Below are 7894 nucleotides of genomic sequence, written 5' to 3'. Positions count from 1 at the left end.
AACCACCCCCCCATACCTGTCATTCAGTGGAGGAAGGGCGCCCTCTTGTGGCTAAACACATGTAAAGCTCCTTTAGGGTTCTGATCAGAGATCCACAGTTTAACACTCTATACATTCGGTTAGCCCAAATGTATTGTCGTTTCTGTCCTCATAATATTCGAAGTCCTCATTTTAAGAGAAGATTAATGTCTTAATGCCATGTCTAAGTAATACACGAGACGAGAGACCTTTGCAAATACACATATTGAGACTTGGCATAGGAAGAAAATCACAGGTGTTGATAATGACATTGATGATGTCCTGCACCATTTAGTTGTCCCGGCGAGCCCTCCAAAAAGCAAGCATTCACAATAGGTTGCTAAAACAAAAATGGAATGCAGCCATCATTTATATTGTCAGTTACACCAGTGTTTCAGCCATAGACTGCATAAAACCGGTTTCACCTGTCAAATTCTTTTCTTAAAGAAAGGTCTTTAGCCCAGTAATAAAACAAAACAAAACAAAAAAATACATGCACACCATGTATTTGTAATGTAGGATCCAGGGATGTGTCCAGCAAAGTTCAACACTTTTTAAAAGGTCTTTTGAGATATGAAATGCTATGGTTATCTCCAACCTCTTCAATCTGTCTGCTGTCTTTAAACTCTCAGCAGAAATCATGTGAAGCTTTGGCATGTGGCTAACATCACTATCATGCTGTAACAACGTACACCTCATATTACCATGTTAGGGAGGAATGAGCTTGTTCATATGGACAAAAAATGTAAAACATGCAACGTCATTGTGAAACCATAGATAAATACTGGGTTTCTGACTTTCTAATAAAATCAGCAAAAAGAAGTCATCAGCAATAATACATGTTAATGACATCGTTGTCCAGACGCAATCTGTCAACCCAAAAGTTTTTCTTAACTGATCTTTTAAGCATTAATTAATTACCTGTATCAGTCATTAATACATGTTTATTTGTCAGTGGTGGAAGTACTCAGATGTTTTATTGTATGATGTATTGAGTAAAATTAGTTATACAGTGCAGAAATACTTAAACAAGTAAAAGTCCTGCATTTTATTTATTTATTTATTTTTTTAGTATCTAACATTAGTATCAAAACATACCAAAAGTAAAAGTACCCATTATGGTCCATTTCAGAATAATTTATATTATATTATTGGATTATGATAATTGATGCACATACCTACAGTATAAGCATAATTTAATGTTGCAGCTGGTAAAGGTAATTTTCACAAATTTATACTGCCAGAAAGCTTTATCTATAAAAACATATCAGAATTGATTTGTTAATTACATTTTGTTTTACAAATATGAATCTGTAAAATAACTAACTTAAGCTGTAAAATCAATGTAGTGCAGTTAAAAGAATAGCATTTGCCTCTGAGATGCAAGGAAAGGCAGCTTTATTTGTATTGCACATTTCAGGAACAGGGCAATTTAAAGTGCTTTACATAAAAACGGTTAAAATATTAAACGTTACAGTGCAGTACAATAAAATTAACCCAAACTTTGTTGACCAACAATGAAGGTATTCTATACAGGTAGAACCACATGTTTTTACCATCTCATCCATCCACCATGAGCTCCACAGGATCCACAGGTGGTGGAGTAGAAATATGAAGTACCATCAATTAGAAATACAAGTACCTCAAAACTGTACTTAAGTAGGCCTACAGTACTTTAGTAAATATACTTTCCAGCACTTTCAATTACTACTCATAAATCAGTTACTACTTATGAATCCTTTAAAAAAGGATTACCTCATTAGTGTGTGGCATCGTTATATGTTATGAACAAGTTCAGAAGTCAAGATCTCCCATAAAGCCATACACCTGACTCCCACTGTGAGGGTGCTGCTCCTCCCCGTTCTGCAGCCTCCTGCTGACACCCTTCAGTTCAGCACTGAAACACTGTAGTAATGTAACGTAAAGCATGCAGCACATCCGAATGCCTTTACAGTCAGTGGTGAAGAGAAGTGGGCCAAACACAGGCGCACGGTAGAACCCAAATGCCTGATAATTAGTTAGGCAGGGTTTTGGGGGGAAATGGGAGAAGGAGGTCAAAAGAAAGAACACAGAGAGGGAGAGCGAGAGAGAGCGAGAACTGAGGGCACTTCAAACGACACTGAGGTCCCTTGTGAAAATAAACAGCTTGAGCCCCTCTCAGCACACCCCCTGTTTCCAACGACAGCCGCTTGGGGAACCCCGCCTGTTTACTTTTCCTCTGCCGACTCATCTTAAGTCAGGACGGCATGTTGGCGTTATTGTATACATCCTCTCACACACTCACTCGCTCAGGGCTCAGCTGCCACTCCACTTCAAAGACCCAAGGCCTGAGTGGGAACGGAAGACATATTAATGGGTATAATACCAGAATGTCCTTGTGCATTGCATGTGTGTGTGGTGTGTATACACACCACACACACACACACACACACACACACACACACACACACACACTTCCATTGCTTGGAGTGTGCGGAATCAACATGTCAACATTAAGGAAAGAGAGCTATCAATAGCTCTTCTGCCAGTATTATTGTCCCATCCATCATTTTGACATCACACCACTGAAGGTGGTCTCTTCCCAGCTCACAGTGATGACTCAACCGCAGAGAGTTTTTAAATGAGGATACCTTGAGGCCGCAGCTAGGAATCTGCAGTAACCCAATCTGCAGTCCTGAAGACTTGGAGGATGTGTGCTGGCCTCAGTGTATGTGTATGTGTGTGTGTGTGTGTGTGTGTGTGTGTGTGTGTGATTATTTTTGGGTTAGCTGCTCACATTTGACAGCAGTGAGCGTCCAGGATGACGGTGGGAAATTGGCTTTCCCACTTGGTGTGCAGTGCATGTGTGATTAACCCACAGAGAAAAAGAACTTTTTAACATACATGTATGCATGTCTGTGCATTGAAGAGGGGGTTCAGGTGCCTCTCTGGTGGTATTTAGTCCCTTCATTTGTGTGGAATCCAGCATCATTATCCCAAAGCGTTGCCAGCTGGAAGTGCTTGGGAGTTCCCATTTGAACTCTATGTGTGTTCTGAAGATGTAGAAAGAGCAAGAGAGTCGAAACACTCTAATGAACGCTCACGTTCTGGTTCTCATTCCGCACTGATATTCATGAGCGGCAGAATCTGGCAGTGTCTTGTCGATTAACTGATAAATTGTGTGGCTCCAACAATGCCACCCAAGGCTACAGAGCCTCTCTGTGAATTAGCTGTAATCCAGTGAGCTGGAAGTGGATGATGGAGGAGGTTCAAGTCAAGCACACTGATAGTAAATAATGATAATAATGACCAAAGAAATGTTCACTCTATTAGGAGAAAACTTTAAATGTTTCAGTTTTTCAGTCTGGCCTAAGGTCATGAGCATCAAATGGTAATTATTAGCTGTTTTGATTGGTGGGTGATCATTCAGTTGAAGCACTTGTGGCAATTGGAAAGACAGAACACAGTAAAGCAACTAGAATTTCTATATGTACTGATCAAGTATTTGCTATTTAATGTCCTGTGCTATTGTAACTAACCCCTAGGCTACCAGAGCACCAATGTTCTTTGCCTTGTTTGAATTGATGCTCGTGTCAATAATCTTGGGATGTCAATGTGGGTCGGTCTAACACATTTGTCCAGATTAAAATATCTGAAATATATTTATGATTTCCACAGGATGAATCTATAAAATTTTGGTGAGCCCCTGGCTTTTTTTCTTTAGCTCCAACAGAAGCAACTTTTCAAATTTAATCTGTTTAAGATATGCCAAACTTTGGTGATGCCCTGGCTTCTTCTCTAGCACCACCATGAGAATGACATTTGTAGTTTTTAATGAAATATCTCAACAACTATTGGATTACCATGATATGTGGTACAGACAATTTAATAGTAATCATTTGGGTGATCCCTGAAGTTTTTATCCAGCACTACCATCAGGTAAAAGTTTCTTGTCAAACACTTGGGTTTATCAACATAATACTTGCAAAACTGTTGACATAAACATTATCTGTCTTTAGAAGTAGCTAGCAAAGCATGCTAACATGGTAAACTAAGATAGTGAGCAAGGTAAACGTAGCCGTTGCTTAACATCAACATGTTAACAAGTCATTTTGAGCATTTTAGCATTCATCTAAGTACAGCCTTTACAGAGCTTCTACAATGGCTGTAGACTAGCTACATTGACTACAGTTTACATGCAAACACAATAAAGAGTTTTCTAGGTTATCCAACCTGAACAACACCCTGTTGCAAAGTTAAATTGAGGATGGGATAATTAGCATATTTGGAAATGAGTGAGATAACAATCTGATTATAAAGCTACATGTGATCTATGCCAGACTAATTATGTGTAAGTTAAGTCACAAAGTCCTCTTTTTCTTTAGTTAGCTTCTTACTGCTTATCTGGAATCACAGATAACACATCACACCGTTTTGCAATCATACCCGCATTTACAGTTGGAGAAAACAACATGTTACCACAAGATGGCAGTATTGGTCAAGTTTGACCTGTTCCTACCACCTGTTCCACGGTTTGCTAAAGTATGAGACCATTGTCCAATGGTCAACCTTCTGACAACAGGGTAGTACAGGGTACAGGTAGTACAAATCTCACCAAGGGATCCCTGGTACTTCCTGTAGCTGCTGGGATATAATGTTTCTGTTCTGTGATGACTTAGGGCATTTGTCATCATTATTGCACTATGCAGGTGTACATCCTTAAAAATATGATTATTTCTTTAGATTTACCATGAAGAATTATGTTTTGTACGTGTAAACGTGTACTTGTGTTAAGGAAAGTAAAAAAGGAAATGGTTTATAAGAACTATGTCCAGGGCGGATTCCAATGTGAGCAGCTTTATTGATATTTTCTTAATCAACAATGTGGTGTTGATGTTTTCTGAAGGGTTTAGGTCTCAAGTATCTATGGAGAAAGGGTATTCTTTGTCAGGCCCATTGGTCATCTTTTTGTAGTCATTTCTGTTCACAAAAGGAGTATTTACCCTCAATGTGGTTTGCATAAGCTGTAAGGAGGTTCAGGGTGGGTCAGTAATTACAATGCAATTCAAAACCAGCCCCCGTTACTAAGGATATTTCTTCTCACCAGCTGAATAATATTAAATGGACATAATGGGTGGTACGTTTTTAAATCTCAGTTTTAAGATAACACAAACTGGTTTTAATGTTTTTGCTGTTTCGTTAGAGGGATTAAAGCCATGTCATGCTTTCATTTCACTCAACCAGAGAGTAGGACCCGTTTCTTAAGTGGCATTTCATAAGTCATACAAAGTTTTGGGTGACACTATGGGAAATTCACTCGACAATTGTCCGGCCAATTACTAGAGTATTACATTGTCTTGTTCATTGTGGTCGCTTTCAGTGTAACATGATCCATTCCTAAATGCCCTCTAATTCAAACAAGTTCATAGCAGTGTTCCCATGGGGTCAACCCATATGCAATCTGAGCTGAAAAGCATCCCATTTGGCTCTCCCTTTACATCCTATTGACAAGTGCACCCACGCACGCACGCACGTACACACACGCACAAACACACGCACAAAAAACCGCCTCTTTTGAGTCTAAACCTCTATAGCTGTATATGTCCATTCCCTAATTGGTGGTTCTTCTTTCAAAGGAGTGATTATGTGTGTATGTGTTTAGAGGTGTCCTCACTGTGCAAGGTGTCTCGATTCAGTCCATGTCCAATGCCAGAGGGAACAAAAGAGGCACCCGTTCCTCTCGGGGCGAGGGGCCGTTGACACCAATAAATCCCCCCTTCCACTTCCTCCCCGGTGTGTTGGGGTTATGTCAGGAATGTCCTGAGTCCTATTGTCCCCTGGTGCTCTGTTTTCGGTAACCCATCACCAAGCATTCTCTGCTGCTCACAGTGCCTCCTCCCTCCCCCTTGCAACACACACACACACACACACACACACACACCCCTTGGGCTGTATGTCCCTCACTCTGAATAGACCACCTCGGCTGAATACGACAGACAGGCAGGCGTCAGGACATCAGGTTCAGCAGCCCGAGTCATGCCATGGCAGCCCAGTGGGGAAAATACCGCCAGTTATTTTCACCTGTTTGGTTCCCTTGCGCTCTTTGTTTTAAGGGAGAAAGAAAATAATACAATGGCCTGAGTGTTTTAGACTCCACTCCTAATTCCAATTCTGTCCTTTCAGTGGGATTGAGTACCCTGTCCCCCTTTATCCCATTTATAGTGATCAGCGTTTAAGGACACATTCATTTGATACTTCTACACTGTTACATACCTTAATCTCTTCTGGTTTTCCAGAAAGTATTTTGAGGATGATTTCTATCATTTGCAACCTGTCTCATGCACTTCTTATGTTAGTGAAGTTCTGGGAATGTCCCACAATGCATGTTGACAGTTGAGAGTGTAATGTGCTAAAAGCAGCACACAGACTTGGACCAATTTTCTTGCTTTGAAGTGGCACCTATTATTCAACACATAGTTAACATGTCTTATCGGCCGCCACAGATTGTGATCAGGTGAGATTACCATTGATGATACACATTGATGATGTACATCTGCTGGTTCTACAATGGGTTTCACCCTGTGTTTTGGCTATTGACTCCACTGAACAGAGGATTTAGTGGAAATACAATTTGTCAACATAATAACGCAATGTTTTTTATCTTATCAGCAGGGACAGATATTCACTGAAAACACACACAAACACACACACTTTTTTCTCCTGACTGCTTATGTGTAACCTGTTATGAAAAGACTGAGCAGAAATACTAAGGATTGACTTTCTTTAATTAAGGTATTTACACATCTCAGCAACTGACATGTAATCACAACGCATAGCCCTGCAGTCTATGTCTATATCATGCTCTTCAGATTGTGTATGGTCATGGCTTTTGCATAAGGCATGTTGCACAAACAAAAACCTTAGCAAAGGACAGGACAGTCGTCTAGTGTTAGCAGGAAGGAGTAATCTGCCATCAATAATCCATCTTGGGCTTTATCATCTGCATGATCTGTTTGATTCAAATACACTTCATCATCTCCCTCTCTTTTTCTCTCTCTCACAAACTTGCTCCCACATAGTGAACACGCATTCCCAAATCTCTTTGCTTACTGCATGTCACGCATAACCATTCAAGACATCATGTGTCCATTCATTGCAACCCCTTCGTGCAGTCATTCAACCTCTAATAGCATTCATACTCTCTTCGCTGGTCTTATGCACTCCAATCCCAGGAGAGGTAACATCACATACTGCTTTTGCTGCTTCCTCATGTCACCTGGCTCCATTAGAGCTTGCGCCATTGCCAAACCCCAAATACCAGAGGTTTGATTTGTTGTTTGGTGGGGGCAATGTATGTCCTCTGTGTATATGTGTGTGTGAGGGAGTAAGAGGGAGTAGGTGGGTTGTACACATGTTACGAAGTGAGGCGCCATTGCAGCCTAAAAAACTATTAGTCTCTGTAAATACACACTGTGGTGAAAGTAAACATTCTCAGCATGCCATCTAGGCGCACAGAGGGGTACTGGGAGACAGCCGCCGGACAGGCTGTGAGGGGGAGGTGTGTATGTGAGAGTGTGTGTGTGTGTGTGTGTGGAGTACAGCAGCAATCAGTGAGCTGAGAGGGGGTGGATATGGAAAATATAGATTTTTAACTGGGTGAAAAAAAAATTGAGTTGTTTATAATCAAGCCACAATCACGATCAAGTTGAGAAGACAAGTAAACAACTTGCAGATAGTTTACCTGTGTGTCGTCTTGACGACTGTGGACCAATTAGGTATCAGGATTACTCTGGGAACACCTAGTGTTTGTGTGAGCTGGGGATGAGCGCCGTCCAACTCTTATGTCTATCCTGAGAATGTGTAAGTGTGTGTGTGAAAGTCAAGCCAGTTTTTTTTT

Source organism: Etheostoma spectabile, chromosome 21 (assembly GCF_008692095.1).
Source record: "Etheostoma spectabile isolate EspeVRDwgs_2016 chromosome 21, UIUC_Espe_1.0, whole genome shotgun sequence".
NCBI classification, from domain to species: domain Eukaryota; kingdom Metazoa; phylum Chordata; class Actinopteri; order Perciformes; family Percidae; genus Etheostoma; species Etheostoma spectabile.
This window is presented reverse-complemented; position numbering follows the sequence as displayed.